Here is a 19,678-nt window from a genome sequence, read left to right as displayed (position 1 = left end):
GTGCAGTTACGTAACAAAAAAATCTACATTTGTAAGTTGCACTTTCATGATAAAGAGATTGCACTACAGTACTCATATGAGGTGAATTGAAAAATATTATTTCTTTTGTTTATCATTTTTACAGTGCAAACATTTGTAAAAAAATAATATAAAGTGAACACTGTACACTTTGTATTCTGTGCTGTAATTGAAATTAATATATTTGAAAACGTAGAAAAACATCCCAAAATATTTAATAAATTTCAATTGGTATTTTATTGTTTAACAGTGCGATTAAAACCGCGATTAATCACAACTAATTTTTTTAATCGTGATTAATTTTTTTGAGTTACCCTTGTGAATTATCTGCGATTAATCAACAGCCTAGTCATCATATACTGGAATAAAATGCTGATGTGAAATCAGTTCGGTTTTACATGATATATAACTACATGATTATAGCTGCATAAAGGTTACAAGCTCAATCCTCAAGTGCATGCAGTACTGGCTGGGCACAACCAGGGGAGAAGGGGAGACCCACAGCAGATTGTGGTTCTCCATTCCAGGGCTGTCCAAGGGCTGGTATGGTGTAGTTTGGACCAGTGGTTCTCAACCTGTGGTCTGCAGACCTCTGGGGGGGTCCATGGATTATGTATAAGACTTAGAATGAAAACTGTCTGAACAGATTTCAACTATATATACATACAATAGATTTCTAAAGGGGTCTGGACCTTTATTTGAAATTTCCAAAGGGATCCACACCACCATTCTAAATTTTTCAGGTGTCCTCAAATGAAAAAAGGTTGAGAACCACTGGTTTAGAGCAGCAACGGAGTTTTGCTAAACTATGCTCATCTGACCCATGGCCCCCAAGTGTAGGGCACAGTGCAATAAAACACTGGCCCATGTAGGGAACACTGCCTAGGCTTGCAGAAGTTGTCCTGCCAGGCTATAAAAGTGCAATGTAGACATCCAGGCTCAGGGACCCCGCAAGGAGGATGGGATCCAAAGCCTGGTATCCAGCTCAAGGGTACGTCTTCACTACCCGCCGTATCGGCGGGTAGCAATCGATTTATCCGGGATCGATATATTGCGTCTCGTTAAGACGCGATATATCGATCCCCGAACGTGCTCACTGTCGTCTCCAGAACTCTACCAGAGCGAGCGGCGATAGCGCAGTCGACGGGGGAGCTGCGGCCATTGATCCCGTGCCATGTGGACCCCAGGTAATTCAATCCAAGATACTTCAACTTCAGCTACGCTATTTGCATAGCTGAAGTTGCGTATCTTGGATCGATCCCCCCTCCCCAGTGTAGACCAGCCCTAAGCCTCAACAGCCCTGCAGCCTGAGCCCTGGAAGCACAAGTCAGCTGATCTGGGCCAGTCACGGGTGTTTTATTGCAGTGTAGACATATTCTAAGGGTCTGTCTTTGCAAAGTTCTGGATACTGCATTTTAAGCTCTAATGAAAGATGAAAAGAACAGAATACCTACTGACTGAACACTAAGGGTTTGATCAACTCTGTGGAATAAGAGTCAAAACACAAAAATGGTTCAAGAGGGTGCACTACAAATAGGAAAAATGGGATGAAACTAAAAATGAAAAATGTGTGATAAATATTTGCAAAAAACGTCCTGCCAGTGAGTTCTATTAGACTATGAAATACTCTCCCAAGTAAAGTGGAAGAAGCCCCATCATTTGGGCACACTTAAAGCTAAACTGGATAATGCACTAGTACATGTACAGCAGAGAACAATCCTGCATTGGCATAGGGTGGATTAGATGGCCAAATAGGTCTTTTCCATCTCTAAGGCTCTGTCTACACTACAGCATATATAGTTGCGCAACTGTGCTGCAGTAGCATTTGTGATGGAGACAGTCTAAGCTGACGGGAAAGAACTCTCCCATCAGTTTAATAACTCCTGCCTCCATGACAGGTGATAGCTATGTCTATGGGAGAAGCTATCCCACCGACGTAGCGCTGTCTACACCAGCGCTTAGGTCAGTATAACTTACACTGCTCGGAGGTATTGATTATTCACACCCCTGAGAAATGTAAATTATATCAAAGTAACCTGTAGTGTAGACGAGGTCTAACTTTTGTCATTCTTTGTCTTGAAATCAGGACCTGTCAAATAAAGCAGGATACAACAAATTCACAGAAAAAGTATACAACAAAGAACATTCTACAAATAAAAAAGAGCTGCTGTGCCAATAAAACTAAATCCTAATGACCTAGAGATAGAGCTCAAATATTATTAGACATTTTAAAATAAAGAGAATGAAATGGATGCTAGGTTTATCTATATTTCATCTAATATTTTCTGGCTGATGGAAAGCAGGTGCTGACAGAGAGCAGTTTGATAACCATTCCATCAGTAAAGGTAGCCTTTCCTCTTTCCGCTACTGCAACAGCATCTTTCTAGTCATAGCACAGGCTGTAAATCATCTTCAAGAAAAAGTAATAAGAATAGTAAGAGGAGGTTACTGACCTCTGCAGTAACTGATGTTCTTCAAGATGAGTGTCCCTGTGGGTGCTAAACTCCAGGTGTTGGTGAGCTCCTGTGCCTTCGCTCAGAGATTTTGAAAGCAGTACTCACACCGGTCACCCATGCACAGAGCCTGCCCCACGCATTGAGAGTGCTTTTATAGTACCCGTGGATGACCGGTCTCCTCAGTTCCTTCTCTACAACATAGGCTACCCCAACTTCGAAGTAGAGGGAAGGAGGGTGAATAGTGGAGCACCCACAGGGACACTCATCTTGAAGAACGTCAGTTACTGCACATGTGAGTAACCTCCTCTTCTTCTTTGAGAGATGTCCCTGTGGGTGCGCCACTTCAGGTGACTTAAAAGCAGTGTATCTCAAGGAGCTAGGGACTTCGGATCCGGTAGGAATACAGTGGATAATACGGCTCTGCCCAACCATGTATCAGTAAGAGGGCCTTGAGTAAGGGCATAATGCTTAACAAATGTGTGTTCAGAAGTCCAAGTGGCCGCTTTACAAATGTCAGCCAGAGGAACTTTGCGTAGAAAACCCATGGAGGTAAGTACAGATCTAGTTGAGTGAGTTCTGATGCAGACTGGAGGAGTTGCATCCTTTAGTTGATAGCATAGTCGGATACAATTGGAAAGTCTCTGGGTAGAAATAGGTGTCCCTTTGGATCGCTCTGCAATGGAGACAAAAAAAGAGTCTGGAAGAGTTCCTAAAAGGCTTGGTTCTATCCAAATAAAAGGACAGAGCCCTGTGTACATCCAATGCAATCATTGAGGATTCAAAGGAGTTTGCTAGCGGTTTGGGAAAGAAGGGTGATAGGTGTATAGGTTCGTTGATGTGAAAAGACGAATGCACTTTTGGAAGAAATTTGGGGTGTAGTTGGAGGGTAACTTTGTCCTTAGAAAATATTGTGTAGGGTGGGTCCGCCATGAGAGCTGCTATTTCTCCTGCGTGTCTGGCGGAGGGGATTGCCACTAGCAATGCTGTTTTCATGGAGAGGTGTAAGAGAGAGCATGTGGCTAGTGGCTCAAAAGATTGTTGAGTCAAGCAGGTTAATACTAAGTGAAAGTCCCATGGAGGGGTAGGGGGTTTAATATCTGGGTATGGGGATTGGAGCCCTTTGAGAAAACGCTCGGTGATTGGATGGGCAAAACAGAGGTACTGTCGATCTTGTGGTGAAAAGTTGTAATAGCAGCTAAATGGACTTTGATGGAGCTGAAAGAAAGGCCAGATTGTTTAAGGTCTAATAGGTAGTCAAGTATTAACGGAAAAGGTGCGGAAGTGGGAGGAATTTGTTTGATTGAGAACCATTGTGTGAATCGCTTCCTCTTTCGGAGACAGGTAGTGCGAGTAGTCTGTGTTCTGCTATGTAAGAGTACTCTTTGAACCTGTTCAGAGCATACTAGTTCACTTTGTGAGAACTATGTAGGACCCAAGCTTTGAGATGAAGCATGGATAGGTTGGTGTGGAGAAATCGGCCATGTTGCTGTAATAGGAGGTTTGGAGTGAGAGGCAATGAAATTGGTGGGCGAATTGACATTCTGGTGAGGAATGGATACTATAGTTGTCTGGGCCACAACGGGGCAAATCAGAATTACCGTGGCACAATCTGTTCATATCTTTGTCAGGACCCTGTGGAGAAGCGGTAACGGGGGAAATGCATACAGTAAGTCTTAATCCCATGAGATCATGAACGCATTTCCTAGGGAATGTTTGCCCAGTCCTGCTCTGAAGCAAAATTCGGGACATTTCTTGTTCTTTGCAGCCGCGAAGAGGTCCAGTGTTAGGTAGCCCCAAATGCGGACTATGTTGCGTATGCCCGTCTTGTTTATCTCCCATTCATTATCTCAAGGAAATTGTCTGCTTAGTTCGTCCGCGGTGGTATTCAGAGCCCCGGGTACATAGGTCGCTAACATGTGGATGTTGTGCGCGAGGCATGAATTCCAGAGCTTCATAGCTTCTGGGCAAAGCGAGTGAGATCTAGCTTCTCCCTGTCTGTTAACATAGAACATGCAGGCAATGTTGTCTGTCATTATTCGAACATGTTGGTTCTGAATGAATGTGAGGAAGTGACAGCAGGCATTACGTATGGCTTGAAGTTCTAGGATGTTTATGTGTAGGGAGATTTCGGTGGAAGATCCTAGCCTCTGGGCTGTATGATGGGGCATGTGTGCTCCCCATCCTGTGAGGGATGCATCGATAGTCATTATAATGGATGGAACATCCTGAGCAGAGGTTGGAGGGAACTGTCCACCATAGGAGGGAGTCCTTGACTCTGAAGAGTATGGATAGAGGTTTGTTTAGACTGTGTACGTTCGGTCTGTAAACTGTGACCAACCAAACTTGGAAGCACCTCATGTACAGGCAAAAGTACACGAGGCCATGTAACCTAAAAGTTGTAGGCAGTCCCGAGCAGTGACATGGGGACTGTTATGAAGTTTTGTGAAGAGAAGTTTTATGGTGTTGAAATGGTTGGGAGAGATGCTATTCCCTTCCGGGAATTGAGGTGTGCTCCTATGAACTCCAGTTGTTGGGTAGGAGATAAGGTGGATTTGTTTTGTTTATTTGCAGGCCGAGGGACAGGAAGCAGGCGACGGTCAGCTGTGTGGATCAAAGAGCTTCATCGAGCGTTGAGGCTTTGAGGAGACAGTCGGTGAGGTAAGGAAATATTATACCCCTCCATTTCCTGAGGTAGGCAGTGACTACAGCTAGGAGTTTGGAAAAAACACGGAGGGCACGAAGGACAGCACCCTATATTGAAAATGTATTGAACCGAGCATAAAACTAAGAAAATGTCTGTGGGACGGATGTATAGTCACATGAAAGTAGGCGTCCAGTAGGTCAAGGGCTGAAAACCAATCGCCCTGCTCCAGTGCTGGGATTATGGTGGTGAGGGTAACCATTTTGAACTTTTGTGTTTTTGATGAATTTCTTGAGCTGCCCGAGGTTGAGAATCAGTTGCCATCCCCGTTTTCTTTTATTAAAAAGTAAAAGGAGTGGAAACCTTTTCCTCTGTGTTGTTCGGGCACGACTTCCACTGCTTTCAATTGAAGGAGATGATGTACTTCTTGGAAGAGCAGTTGCTCGTGAGAGGGGTCCCTGAAGAGGGATGGGGAGGGTGGATGGGTGGGAGGCAAGGAGAGGAAAGAGATGGAATAGCCAATTGTGACGACCTCTATCGCCCTCTTGTCGGTGGTAATGTTCTGCCATCGATGGGCGAATGGGAGTAGGTGGTGTCCAAAATAGGGGCAGGCGGTGTAAGCGCAGAAGTGGCAATGTTGTTTTCTATACCCTCGACCAAGGCTTCAAATTTGCTTATTAGTCAGAGGGGGTTGAGATGCTGCTGAGAAGTTGGGCCGATGGCGTTGGTACCCAGGTCTTTGGCTTTGCTGTTCTTGCTCATGTGATCTATGGGATTGATGGATGTATGTGGGGTAGCATGGACGCTGGTACGGTTGGTATCTATATTGTCTCCTTCTGGTTGTAGGGGTTTGAATTCCTAGAGACCGGAGAGTTGCCCTTGAGTCCTTCATGGAATGAAGTACATCATTCGTCGTGGAGGCAAAAAGTTTGTCGCCATTGAAGGGGAGATCATTTGGACCTCCGAAGAAAGGAAGAGGACGAGAGCCATGAACCTTGGCGCATCACAACTGCTGTGGCAGTAGATCTTGCTGCAGTATTGGCCGCATTGAGGGCAGCTTGAAGAGCTGTACAGGAGATGATTTGTCCCTCAGAAACTACGGCTGTAAATTGTTGTTTTTTTCCCTCTAGAATGTCATCAATAAAGTCCATGAGTTTACTATAATTCTTGTGGCCATATTTTGCCAGAATGGCTGTATAATTAACGATGCAAAATCATAACATGGAAGACGCGTATATCTTGCATCCGAGCAGATCTAATTGCTTATTGTCCTTGTTGGATGTGGTGTAGCGGGGAAACTGTTGTTTGTTCTTTTGGTTGACTGCATCTACTACCAGCGAGTTTGGCACTGGATGAGTGAAAAGGCACTCAAAGCCCTTGGAAGGAATAAAGTACTTCCGATCTGCTCGCTTGCAGGTAGATAGGCTTGCAGCAGGTGTTTGCCAAATGGCTTTGGCAGGTTCCATGAGGGCTGCGTTAATAGGTAATGCAATCCTGGAAGAAGTAGAGGGCTGCAGGATGTCGGTTCGCCCATGTTCTTGTTCAGGAACTTCCTGTAGGTTAATCCTTATCTCATTGGCAACTCTTTTAAAGAGGTCCTGAAATTTTGAAAAATCAGCTGAAGATGTCAGGGGAGGAGGGAGTAATCCTTCATCAGGTGTAACAATTGGGTCTACGGGGTTGGAGGAGGTAGATTCTGATTGATCCTGCAGTTGTGAAGTACCACAGTATTTTTGCCAGCAAGTTAAAGAAGTATGGGCTGGATGAATGGACTATAAGATGGATAGATAGCTGGCTAGATCGTCGGGCTCAACGGGTAGTGATCAATGGCTCCATGTCTAGTTGGCAGCCGCTATCAAGTGGAGTGCCCAAGGATTGGTCCTGGGGCCGGTTTTATTCAATATCTTCATTAATGATCTGGAGGATGGTGTGGACTGCACTCTCAGCAAGTTTGCAGATGACACTAAACTGGGAGGAGTGGTAGATACGCTGGAGGGTAGGGATAGGATACAGAAAGACCTAGACAAATTAGAGGATTGGGCCAAAAGAAACCTGATGGGGTTCAATGAGGACAAGTGCAGAGTCCTGCACTTAGGACGGAAGAATCCCATTCACTGTTAGAGATTAGGGACCGAATGGCTAGGAAGCAGTTCTGCAGAAAAGGACCTAGGGGTTACAGTGGACGATAAGCTGGATATGAGTCCACAGTGTGCTCTTGTTGCCAAGAAGGCTAATGGCATTTTGGGCTGTATAAGTAGGGCCACTGCCAGCAGATCGAGGGGCTTGATCATTCCCCTCTATTTGACATTGGTGAGGCCTCATCTGGAGTACTGTGTCCAGTTTTGGGCCCCACACTACAAGAAGGATGTGGAAAAATTGGAAAGAGTCCAGTGGAGGGCAACAAAAATGATTAGGGGGCTGGAGCACATGACTTATGAGGAGAGGCTGAGGGAACTGGGATTGTTTAGTCTGCAGAAGAGAAGGATGAGGGGGGATTTGATAGCTGCTTTCAACTACCTGAAAGGGGGTTCCAAAGAAGATGGATTTAGACTGTTCTCAGTGGTACTAGATGACAGAACAAGGAGTAATGGTCTCAAGTTGCAGTGGGGGAGGTTTAGGTTGGATATTAGGAAAAACTTTTTCACTAGGAGGGTGGTGAAGTACTGGAATGGGTTACCTAGGGAGGTGGTGTAATCTCCTTCCTTAGAGGTTTTTAAGGTCAGGCTTGACAAAGCCCTGGCTGGGATGATTTAGTTGGGAATTGGTCCTGCTTTGAGCAGGGGGTTGGACTAGATGATCTCTTGAGGTCCCTTTCAATCCTGATATTCTATGTTTCTATGATTCTAAGGGGCTGCCTGATGTCGTGAGTCACTGGCAGATTTGTCAACTGGCAGTACTGAGCTGGTCTAGCGCCTGGCTGTGGTGGCATAGCGAATGTGGTCCCAAGTATAAGGTGCCATGGAGCCCAATATTGCCACTCTGGTGGAAAGGACCTGGGTGGTCCCATCCATGGGTTTACACACCATGGGGTGGGATCCTGGGAGTAGGACGAAGTAGCTTTTTTATGACCCATATTGATTGGGTCTGTGAACGGGAGACCTGATAGGGTGAAAAATCTCCCTGCAGCCCAGATTCCTCATCACTGGAAGAAAGCTGTCCAGACATTGCATGAGTGTCCGGAGAGAAGTAGGTGTTAAGTAGGGGTGACTGAAAGATAGGTGACACCAGCAGGTCCATTGACTGTGTAAATTGTGGTGCCCCACCGCCTCTGCGAGATGAGGGCTGTGTGAGAGGAATGTTCTGTGCAGGAGGGTTCATCTGCACCGGTGTCCTGAGCCTTGTTTCACTGCCGGCTAATTCAGAGGATGACGGTGCCGGCAGAGTGAGAACACGATTTGAGGACTTCAATAACTCAGGCATAAGTTAGGGGTTTGTTACAGGAGTGGGTGGGTGAGATTCTGTGGCCTGCGTTGTGCAGGAGGTCAGACTAGATTATCAAAATGGTCCCTTCTGACCTTAAAGTTTATGAGTCTATGTGTTGGCACTGCTTCCATTGCGGTGTGCAGCTCAGTCAGTGCCCGGGTCTGAGGCTGGTCCTAATGACTTTTGCATGAGAAGCAGTTTCAATCAGTAGAGAAGGAACTGAGGAGACCGGTTGCGGACACGTATTATTAAAGCACTCTCAACACATGGGTCAGGCTCTGTGTGTGCACGACCGGTACGAACACTGCTGTCAAAATCTCTGAGTGAAGGCGCAGGGGTGCACCAACACCTGGAATGGAGCACCCACAGGGACATCTCTCGAAGAAGAACTACTATGTTTGTATTTAACAAATAAACATTTTGTTCACATATGGAACCTTAATTATATGTGTAAGGAATTTTTTTTTAAAATAATTTAATGCTAGTATTTATGGAAACCATGAGTTTCGTTAAATTGCTGATACAACAGAGTAAAAATATTTATAGCACTGTTCACACATAGTGACTCAAAGCACTTTATAATGAAGACAAAAATACCAAGTAACACTACAAATATTAAACAAATACCAGAATGAAAAGATGTCTTCAGTCTAGAGGATTTAGAATAGAGAGATTCAGAATTCCTAACAATCTATTGAAGGATGTACAAGAAGACAAAGCCCTGGCCACAAATGAATTAACTGGAATTGAATATGGGAAAGAAAGAAGTTTCTGCTTGAGGCACCACACTGAAGATGAAGGCACATACGAGGAGGTTAAGAAGTCCAAAATATAAAGGGTCTGTCCACACAAAGCCCCCTAAAGTGATTACCATGAGTTTAAAATCAACCAAGGACAGTACAGGAAGCCTGCATATGGTCTTTATGACAAGAGTAGTGTTCTGGGTTGACTTGGTCCCAGTGAAGGCCCTAACTGCTGCAATCTCAATAAGCTGAAAACATCTGGTCAGTTTAAAAAGAAGTCCAGAAAACCATGGCACAAGTTTCAGAATTGAGCTTTGCTGTTCCTGAAAAAGGAATTAATGTGGCCAAATAAACTTCGGAGAGAAAAGGGCACACTCCAGTAACAGTCCTAAAACGAGGACAATAATATTTAGTGATGTTTTTATTGTGTTCCAACATGGTTACCCCACAATTCAAGGGTCTGAAGAAACAAACACATATGGGGGACCCATCAAGATGCAAAATTATAGATGGTATAAAATGTAGCCATCATTTTGGGGATTTCAGTTTGATCAGTGTTTAATTTGGGGGAAATTCTTTGACATTTATAAATTCACAGGTGAAAGCCATCAGATAATGTTCGGTCTCTGAAAAGATCCAAATATTCCACATAACTGCACTAAGATATAATAAATCTAAGAACTGAGCCAGCCAAAATGTAAATATTAAATACAAAATGTAAATATTAAATAAGCTAAATTGGAGCACTTAGAGAATCTCAATACGATCCAAAATTGATTCAATAGAATATATTAATTAAATTAAATATGTTTAGAGAAACAGGATATAAACCACTCCAAAAACAGTGCCTGACAGTGGAACTTTCCAAACAAACTGATAAAACTCTAACTGAAAATACTTATAGAAGCTAGCTGCACAAAGATTTAAAAGTAGTACAGTAAGTGTGAAATGTGAGAAAAATATACAATGAGAAGATGATAGTTACAGACTCTGGTCACAGCTGACATTTCAATACTAATAATTACCTCATTATTGTAATCTTTATCCTCCCTTTCCCTTATTGTCTCCCCTTTTGGTTATTTCTCTAATGAGACATCTCTAGAATTAGATTGCAAACCCTTCTGGTAGGTACTGTGGCTTTTATTCTGTAAAGCATCACGAACACTTTTGGGTACTGTACAAAGATAAAAGTAATAATAAAATGCTACTATATTTTTGCAGTGCAATGTTTTTCTCCAGCCCCTTTGTGAAAACTAAATTAGAAATTGGTTTATAATCAACAAAATCACTGCGGGTATAGTTGGCCACTTATCCATGTTTGAAAAAATGTCCACTTACTTGAAAAGGAACAAGAAAAAAACCAAAGCAGTTTAGTTTACAATTTTCGTAAAAACAAACAACAGAAGTACAGTATAGACCAACAAATGATCCATGCAGGCCAAGAATGAAATATATAGGAGGAATGACAAAAGAACAGACATAGAAGAGAAACTTCTGTGCTGGTCAGAGAAGGTGGCCAAAGTACAAGTGTCCAAAGAGGAAATTATTCAATAGGAAACAATAATCAATAGCAAACAAGAATCATATATGTTATTTGTATTAGTAAAATAGGATGAAGCTCAAGAAAGCAAGAATTCAATAACTGAGTTAGCTTTGTTTAACACAAGGATTCAAAATCTCTTCTGGGAACTCCAACAAAGCAATTGGCATATTCCTTCCATGAAAAATTAGCTCAGGATAAAATAGGGTGTGTGCCACAATCAGAGTCTTCTTATTGCTCAAAATTAATTTTCTAGCTCAGATTAGTTTTTAATGGGAACTCCTTGTATATGATTGCCCTAAGAGCCTTGTTAAGAAACAATAGGATTATCCATCTGAAATGGACAATGTATTATCTGCTATTTTAACCCCCAATCCTGCTGGGTCTAATAAACGACAGGGACTAAAACTTCACTGTAGCAGAAAGGATGAAAAGAACAATGCAGAAATGGGGGGAACCCCACCCCCCCAAATCAATGAAACAAAGATTTCAAAACTGAACATTCAAAATTAGCAGTGGAAGAGACATAATTGACTGTCAAATATGTTTCTAATTATGAATAAGCTCAAATATAAATGTGAAAAAGAGTTGAAAGATTAAAAAAAAGGAGGGGGGGGGAGAATAATCCATGAAAAGATCTGTATAGATCAAAACAAATACAAAAATTACTCCTACAAGTGAGTTGTTGTTCTCCACAATTGATATGGGGGAAAAAACTCTGCTATATCCTGTAACAAGCTACTAAAGATAATTAGATGTCAAAAGTAAATAATAAGAAGAAGATATTCATCTGAACAAAAAGAAAAGCTAGCCATAACTGTACAAACAATTAGGAATAATAAATCAAGGCCAGAACACTTCTCTTTCCACATTGGCAGATGACATGTCTAAAAAACTAAGCTACTGTGTTCTGCAGAATTTCCCCAAATGCAAACATTAATAAGCCACAACTTTAGACCTTTTAGAATCTTTTTTAGGAAATTATCTCAAAATATTGTTTACTTTACAGCTATTAAATATTTTAATCAGCATTGTCAAGGTCATCATTGCATTAGCAACTAGAATTTTTTGACGTATTTACAAGGAAGAGACTTGGAGGTATTTAAAAAAAATCAGATTCCAAAATTGAATGTATTCTGCACAGTCAACAAGACCTCTTTATGAACAGTTTCTCTGGCACTAAGAAAAAGCAAATTTCTAAAGTCTGTCTTCCAACCCCAGCAAGGTTTGAGAAACAATATGCTGAAGAGAAAGTTACTTACCTTGTGCAGTAACTGAGTTCTTCAAGATATGCCCCCCTGTGGAGTACTCTACTCCAGGTGTTCAGGCATCCCTGTGCCTTTGCTCAGAGAATTTTAGTAGCAGTGCCCATCCGGGTCACGCATGCGCGGTGCCCGCTTTGAGGCGCCATTGGCGCTTCATCTAGCATATGTGCAACCTGTACCCCTCAGTTCCTTCTCTACCACAGAGTCTGCCATTTGAACTCCAAAGTAGAGGGGAGTAGGGTGGGTAGTGGAGCACCTAAAGGGGGACACATCTCAAAGAACCCCAGGTACTGCACAAGGTGAGTAACCTTCTCTTCTTCTTCAAATGATGTCCCTGTGGGTGCTCCACTCCAGGTGACTGTAGAGCAGTGCCCTGCTTACGATGGGAGGGATTTCAGAGTCGGTAGGGTGAGTGAATATAACAAGGCTCGGCCCAGGCAGGAATCTGCCTCTAGGCCTTGTGTGACTGTATAATGTTTAGCAAAGGTGTATTCAGAGGCCCAGGTGGCAGCTTTACATTTGTCTATGAGGGGGACATTGTTTAGAAATGCTACTGATGATTATATTGATCTGATAGAGTGCATTCTGGTGTCTACTGGAGACTGTATACCCTTTAATTGATAGCATAGGTGAATACATCCAAATATCCATTTGGTGAGCCTCTGTGTAGATATGGCGGCACCTCTGGACCATTCTGCGATGGATACAAGTAGTTTCGGTGAAGCTCTAAATGATTAGGCTCTCTCCAAATAGAATGCTAATGCTCGTCTAACGTCTAGGGTGTACACTGTAGCTTCAAGTGCATTCTCATGTGATTTGGAAAACAATGCTGGAAGATATATTGGTTGATTAATATGGAAGGATGAGGGTATCTTGGGGAGGAATTTAGGATGGGTCCTTAATGTAACTTTATCTTTAAAAAAGATCATGTATGGCGGGTCTGCCAGGAGAGACCCTATTTCTCCCACACGTCAAGCTGATGTGATTGCTATTAGAAATGCAAACTTCATGGATAGGTGTAGTAGGGAACAGGTTGCCAGGGGTTCGAATAGTTTTCAGGTGAGACCCGTTAAGACCAAGTTTAAGTCCCATGGTTGTGTGGGGGTCTTACTTCCAGAAAAATGGTTTGAATGCTCTTGAGAAATCTTTTAGTGATTGGGTGAGCAAATATTGTGGTGTCATCAATTTGTTGGTGAAAGGTGGCAACCTCATCGTCCTCATCACTTGAGAGTGGGGGGCTATCAGAGATAATGGTTGCTTTGGTACCTCTGGCATCAGTGAGCCATCGGTGCCCAAAGGAGGGGATTCCGGAGTTGAGAAGACCAATAGGTCCTTCTGGTGCAGAAAGCAGTGCGGTGCCATAAATTTCAGTACCGAAGAGTGAGGTGCCGATTGTATCGAGGGTGCAGCATGCAGAGCCAATGCTGGTGCAGTCTGTGTCAGAGCCATTGCACTAGCAATATTAGGCAGCGGCATAGTTGGCGGAGCAGCTGTCAGTGCTGTCTCCTTCAGTGTTGTCTACCGTGCTGTGGTGGAAGAGGGAGGCTTAGAGCAACTCAACTCCTCACCGGAGCACCAGATTCCGGCAGCAGCCACTGAATGGGCGGTGTTATAAGTTCTTGGAGTGTCATAAGTACTGAGCTGCAGTGCGGTCGGCACCGATGAGAGCGATTTGATCAGAGACCATTTTCTGCTAGTCTGCTCTCTATGAGGCGAAGAGGACGCTCGTTTCCTCGCAGATTTTTTGGACTTCAGGGATCTTGGTGGAGAAGAGACCGGTGATCTGTGCCAGGAAGAGATTTCCTGCCCCAGGTTGGAGGTTGGTCTTAACGATTTTTCCATCAAAATAAGTTTCAGCCTCAGGTCTATCTCTGTGTGCCTTGGCTTTCAGTTTGTTACAATGGGCACATTTCTGAGGAACGTGTGCTTCCCCTAGGCAATGGAAACATTGCATCCATCTGACACCAGCATTGCTTTCCTGTACACTGTGAATAGTTTGCCTGGTTCACCAGGATTTATTCTTTTTAGGCTCATATCTAATCCTAACTGTACTAAAAGAGAGGAAAGAATGTATTTATTTATTTATTTATTATTTTGGAAAGGTATGTTAGTATCTAAGCTATCTTAACTATCTAACACTATCTAACAGCAGCAAAATGAAGGCTTTTAACAGGACTCCTGGGAGCTCCATCTCAGCCCGGGTACAGTTGAGAAGGAACTGAGGGATCCAGGTCGTGTGGGCAGGCACTGTGCATTAATCGCCAACGATGCTGCGTGGCAGGCACTGTGCATGTGTGACCCGTATGGGCACTGTTATTAAAACTTGCTCAGAAAAGGCGCAGGGATGTACTAGCACCTGGAGCGGAGCACCCACAGGGACATCACCCGAAGAAGAACTCAACCTTTCTCACCGGATTAGAATTAAGAAAGTGACTCAACCAGCAGTATAGGTGGGACAACTACAAACACCATTTAAACCCACCAGTTCTCATCCCACTGAGCACTCCAGTCTGTGTTTCACCTCACATACTTAATACAGTCCTAGCTCCGTGCCACAGCTTCTTGCACTAGCTACAGCACTGCCATGTCTACAGCTAAGTCTACTGGTCCTCACTCCCTCACTGATGACCACTGACTGCCTGCAACCACTCTCAATGATCACATGACCAGTAATCACACATCCCACATTAATTTCAGTAGACACCACCCAGAATTGGACCACACCCTAAATCAATCCCAGAGATACTTCGGTCTGGAGGCAAATGAAGTTTACAAGCCCGGAACATGCAGCAATATACTGCTTTATACCATGGCTGCAGGAACCCAAGCTTAGCAACAAGCAGCATTACCAACGCAATCCCAGGAACTACAGTCCAAAAAGTAATCTCAGGTATTTAAAAAGAAAAGCTAAATAATAAGTAAAAATAGCTATGTTCATTGTTGTCATCTCTCTATAAAATGAGTAAAATGACCGCAAATTGAAGTTACACATGAATCAGCTCCACCTTTCCTATTCAAACTAAATTCCAGTTCATCAGCTTTAAAAATAAAAGGAAAATGGAAAAACATTAAAAAACGGTTATCTACCTTTTCATAACTACTGTTCTTCGAGATGTGTTGCTCATGTCCAGTCCATTCCATTATAGGTGTGCACACACCCACACGTGTGGTCATCGGCGATTTTTGCCTTAGCGGTATCCTTAGGGTCAGCTGTGGTGCCCCCTTCAGTGCCGTGCTCATGTATCAGTATATCAGGTGCTGCCGGCCCTACCCCTTCTCAGTTCCTTCTTGCCAGCAACTCAAACAGAGGGGCTGGAGGGGGGGTAATGCAATGGACATGAGCAACACATCTTGAAGAACAACAGTTATGAAAAGGTACGTAACTGTTTTTTCTTCTTTGAGTACTCGCTCATGTCGATTCCATTGTTGTGCAGCTTGCAGCACTGCTCTGCCAAAGCCAGCGTTGTCATGAGCTTGCTGGATAAGTGCATAATGAGATGAGACAATGTGGACAGATGACCAGCTAGCGGCCCTACAAATCTCTTAGATTGGTAACTGCGCCATAAGGCCACTGATGACGCTTGTGCCCTAGTCGAGTGTGCCGTCACGATTATTGGCAGAGGCACGTTTGCCAGCTCACAGCAGTAGTGGATGCAGGAACTGATCCAGGACAAAATCCTTTGAGCAGACACTGGGCGACATTTCATTCTGTCTGCCACTGGCACCAACAACTGCATCAACTTACAGAACAGCTTTGTGCTATCTATGTAGAAGGCCAGCGCTCTCCTGACATCCAGGGTGTGCAGCCTGCATTCCTCGTCTGATGTATGAGGCTTTGGAAAGAAGACAGGTAAGTATATGTCCTGGCAAGTATGAAACTGGGAAACTACCTTGGGCAGAAACACCAGAGGTGGGCGCAGCTGCACTTTATCCTTATAGAATACCATATAGGGCGGTTCTGAAGTAAGCGCCCTGATCTCGAACGCCCTGTGGGCCGACGTTATTGCAACCAGGAACGAAACCTTCTAGGAGAGAAGCAGAAAAAAGCAAGAAGCTAGAGACTCGAAGGAAGGCCCCATGAATCTCGACAGCACAATATTCAGTCCCAGGGAGGGATGGGATCCTGGATGTGCAGGTAGAGGTGCTACAGACCTTTCAAAAACTGGGCTGTCATGTCGTGCGTGAAGACTGACCTGCCTTGGAACGGAGGGCGGAAAGCCGAAATAGCGACCATGTGACCCCGAGAGATGACAGGGACAAAACTGTCAGACGCATCCTTGGAGTTTGAGGTGCAGAAGATAATCCAGGATCTCCTGCAGTGAGGCCTGCTCGGCCCAGATGCAGCATTCCAAGGCCCAGCACGTGAACCTTTTCTACTTGCCTACAGGATAACGTTTGATCCTATTTGATCTTCATGAGGACTCTATGAATCAACAGCACTGGCGGGAAGGCGTACATCAGAGCCCCTGACCACAGAAGGAAAAACGTGGCTGACAGGGAGACCGTCCATCCCCCGGATTGAACAGAACACATGGAATTTCCTGTTCTACCTGGATGTGAACAGGTCCACCTGGGGAGTCCCCCTTCTCTGGAAGATTGTACTGACTGACTCTGGATGGAGCGACCACTTGTGGTGAGACGAGAAGGTCCAGCTGAGGTGATCTACTAATACGTTCCTGGTCCCGGGCAGGTATGCGGCTACCAGATGAATGGCATGGTGCACACAAGTCCTTCTTGGCAAAGGACCGACAACCTGGCTCCACCCTGCCTGTTGATGCAATACATCGTGGCAGAATTGTCCACAGGACTTGCACCACCTTGCCCTTCAGGTGGTGCAAGAAAGTCTGGCGGGCCAGGCGAACCACTCCGAGCTCTCGGACGATCATATGGAGGGTCAGATTGTCCTGCAACCAGCAGCCCTGCATGTGCTACCCAGCCCAGATCCAAAGCATCAGAGACCAGGGTCAGTGACAGGGACAGGGCCGTGAAGGGAACTTCCTTCAACACCGAGCCAGGGTCCAACCACCAATCCAGGGATAATGGGATGCAATCTGGCACCCCGACTACCTAGTCTAGGTCGTGTCTGTTGGGAATATAGACTGATGCCATCCATGCTTGCAGAAGCCTGAGATGGAGTTGGGCATGACTGACCACGTATGTACATGCAGCCATGTGGCCCAACAACCAGAGGCAGGTGCGAGCCATGGTGAGTGGGTGGTTTTTCACATGGGAGATCAGGTCCAACATAGCCTGCAAGCGCGCCTCTGGAAGGAAGGGTCTGGCCTGCGTGGAGTTAAGAACTGCTCTGACTTTACTTGTTGCACAGGCCTTCAGGTTGTATTTTTTGTCCTTTATCAATAGGCCCAGGGCACAACAGGTGGACAGCACCAGATCAAGGTGCACTTGTTCCAGAGATCTGCCCTTCATGAGCCAATAGTCAAGATACGGGAAGACCTGGACCTTTCGATGTCTCAGGTAAGTGGCCACTGGCACCATACATTTTGTGAAAACCCTTGGGGCTGATGAGAGGCCAAAAGGCAGCGCCGTGAACTGGAAATGGCATCTGCCCACTATTAAATGGAGAAAACATCTGTGTCCTTGAAATATGGAAATAAGTGTCCTGCAGGTCGAGGGTGGCATGTCAATCTCCTGGATCCAGGGAGAAGATGATGGAGGCCAGGGACACTATGCAAAACTTCAACTTCATGAGAGACTTGTTGAGGCATCGCAGGTCTAGAATAGCCCTGAGGCTCCCTTTTGCTTCCAGGATTAGGAAGTAGTGGTAGTAGATCCACTTTCCCTCCATGTCCTGAAGGAATTCCTCCAACGCCCCCAGGTGCAGTAGGTTCTCGACCTCCTGAACAAGGAGTAACTCATGAGAAGGGTCCCTGAAGAGGGATAAAAAAGAGGGGAGGTGGGAGGGAGGGGTGGCCGAGAATTGCAGGGTATAGCCTCAAGATACTATCTCTAGCACCAAGCGGTCCAAGCTGACCCACAACCAGACTGAATGGTAGGAATGGAGACAGCTGAGGAAAGAACCAGGTGGATCGGGGAGATGACTGGGGCGTCGCTCTCGAGTGCACCCTCAAAACAAGCACCTCTGTTCCTGATGCTTCGCCAGACCTGGCTGCGTGGGTGAGTGGGAGGAGGAAGGGTGCTACGACTAAAGCTCGTGTCTCTATCCCTTCTCTTTGCAGACCCTTGTCAAGACTGCCAAGGTCTTTGTGGCAGGGGCGGTCAGAACTGCTTCCTTGCAGACTTCAGCGTATACTTACCAAGCAAGTGAAGGGTGGCCCGAGTGTCCTTCAAACCATGCAGACTTGCATCCGTCTGCTCTGCAAAGAGTCCATTCCCATCAAACTAGCAGTGCTGTATTGAGGTCTGCATTTTTTGGGACAGGCCAGTGGTCTGAAGCCAGGAACTGTGCCTCATGACCACTACCAACACAACCACCCAAGCAACCGAGTCAGCCGCGTCCCAGCCATTTGAAGGGAGCACTTTGCTGCCGCGGTACCCTCCTCCATCATGGTGCCGAATTCCTCGGACAAATCTTGGGGAGGGACTCCTTGAACTTATGGAGGGAGTCCCATAAGCTGAAATTGTACCTGCCCAAGAGAGCCTGGTGGTTTGCCACCAGAAATTGCAGGCTGGCTGTAGAATAAATTTTCCTCCCGAAAAGGTCAAGTCTTTTGGCCTCTTTATTTTGGGGGTTGAACTGGTGTGCTCCTGCTTGTCCTTTTTGTTGGCCGCAGAGACGACCAGCGAGTCAGGAGATGGGTATATAGGTACTCAAACCCTTTGGCTGGGACAAAGTACTTCTTTTCAACACTTTTGGACATGGGAGGGATGGACAACGGGGTTTGCCCGAGGGTCTTGGCAATTTTCAGGACCCCATCATGCACTGGCAGTGCAACAAGGGCAACGGTAGAGGCCAAGAGCACATTGAACAAGATGTCGCCTGCTCGGCCATCTCCTCTACCTCTAGGCTCAAGTTCTCAGCCACCCGTAGAAGCAGGCCAGGTGCTCTTTAAAATCATCTGGCAGGCTAGCCTTCGAGAGTCCCGCCACCACCTTGCCTGGGGATGAGGACAACGATTGTACGGCAGAGGCCCCAGGGCATCACTCCCATGGGCACTGATTCCTCTACCTCAACCTCCGAATGCGTTTCCTGCACTGAGCCCAATGCCGCCAACTGTTGCTCCAAGACAGTAGCTGATGAGTAGTGTGAAGGGGACATCGGCATCACAGGCACACCCCACGCACTTCAATAGGGCTACTGCACTGGCCACTGGCCGTGTTGCCAAGGCGGTACTGTAGAAGTCGACGCAGCCTCCGGTGTCCAATCGCGCTGGTGATGCCTTGGCAAGGGGCTAACTTGCCCTTCTGTGCCAAAGGAATCCCCTTCTGGTGACCATGATGGAGTCGTCGATGCCTGTGTTTGTCAGCTGCCTGTCGCCGCTTCCCAATAGGAGCACTGATGCCGGGGCCACCAGTACCGCGATGGAGATCGTTCCCATGGAGCGGGTGATTGAGACCTGCGCCGAGATGACAATTGGCAGGAGGGTGAATGGTGCCGGTAATACAGAGACCGG

General features: G+C 45.5%; 1 protein-coding gene and 1 long non-coding RNA gene across 5 annotated transcripts in view; one reads left to right on the top strand and one right to left on the bottom strand.

The window, feature by feature from the left end:
* LOC117879342 overlaps window positions 1–6,391 on the top strand; it is a 35,053-nt gene extending 28,662 nt beyond the window's left edge. Inside the window, exons 2-3 of the long non-coding RNA XR_004646239.1 lie at window positions 5,046–5,132; window positions 5,962–6,391. This is a non-coding gene — a long non-coding RNA (uncharacterized LOC117879342). The remainder of the gene's footprint in view (window positions 1–5,045; window positions 5,133–5,961) is intronic.
* Window positions 1–19,678, bottom strand: part of FER (FER tyrosine kinase) — a 424,085-nt gene that overhangs the window by 108,080 nt on the left and 296,327 nt on the right. The window lies entirely within an intron of this gene.

The sequence above is a fragment of the Trachemys scripta genome, chromosome 6 (genome assembly GCF_013100865.1).
Source record: "Trachemys scripta elegans isolate TJP31775 chromosome 6, CAS_Tse_1.0, whole genome shotgun sequence".
Lineage (NCBI taxonomy): Eukaryota > Metazoa > Chordata > Testudines > Emydidae > Trachemys > Trachemys scripta.
Note: the sequence above shows the minus strand (reverse complement) of the source record. Positions and strands in the feature narration are given on the sequence as shown.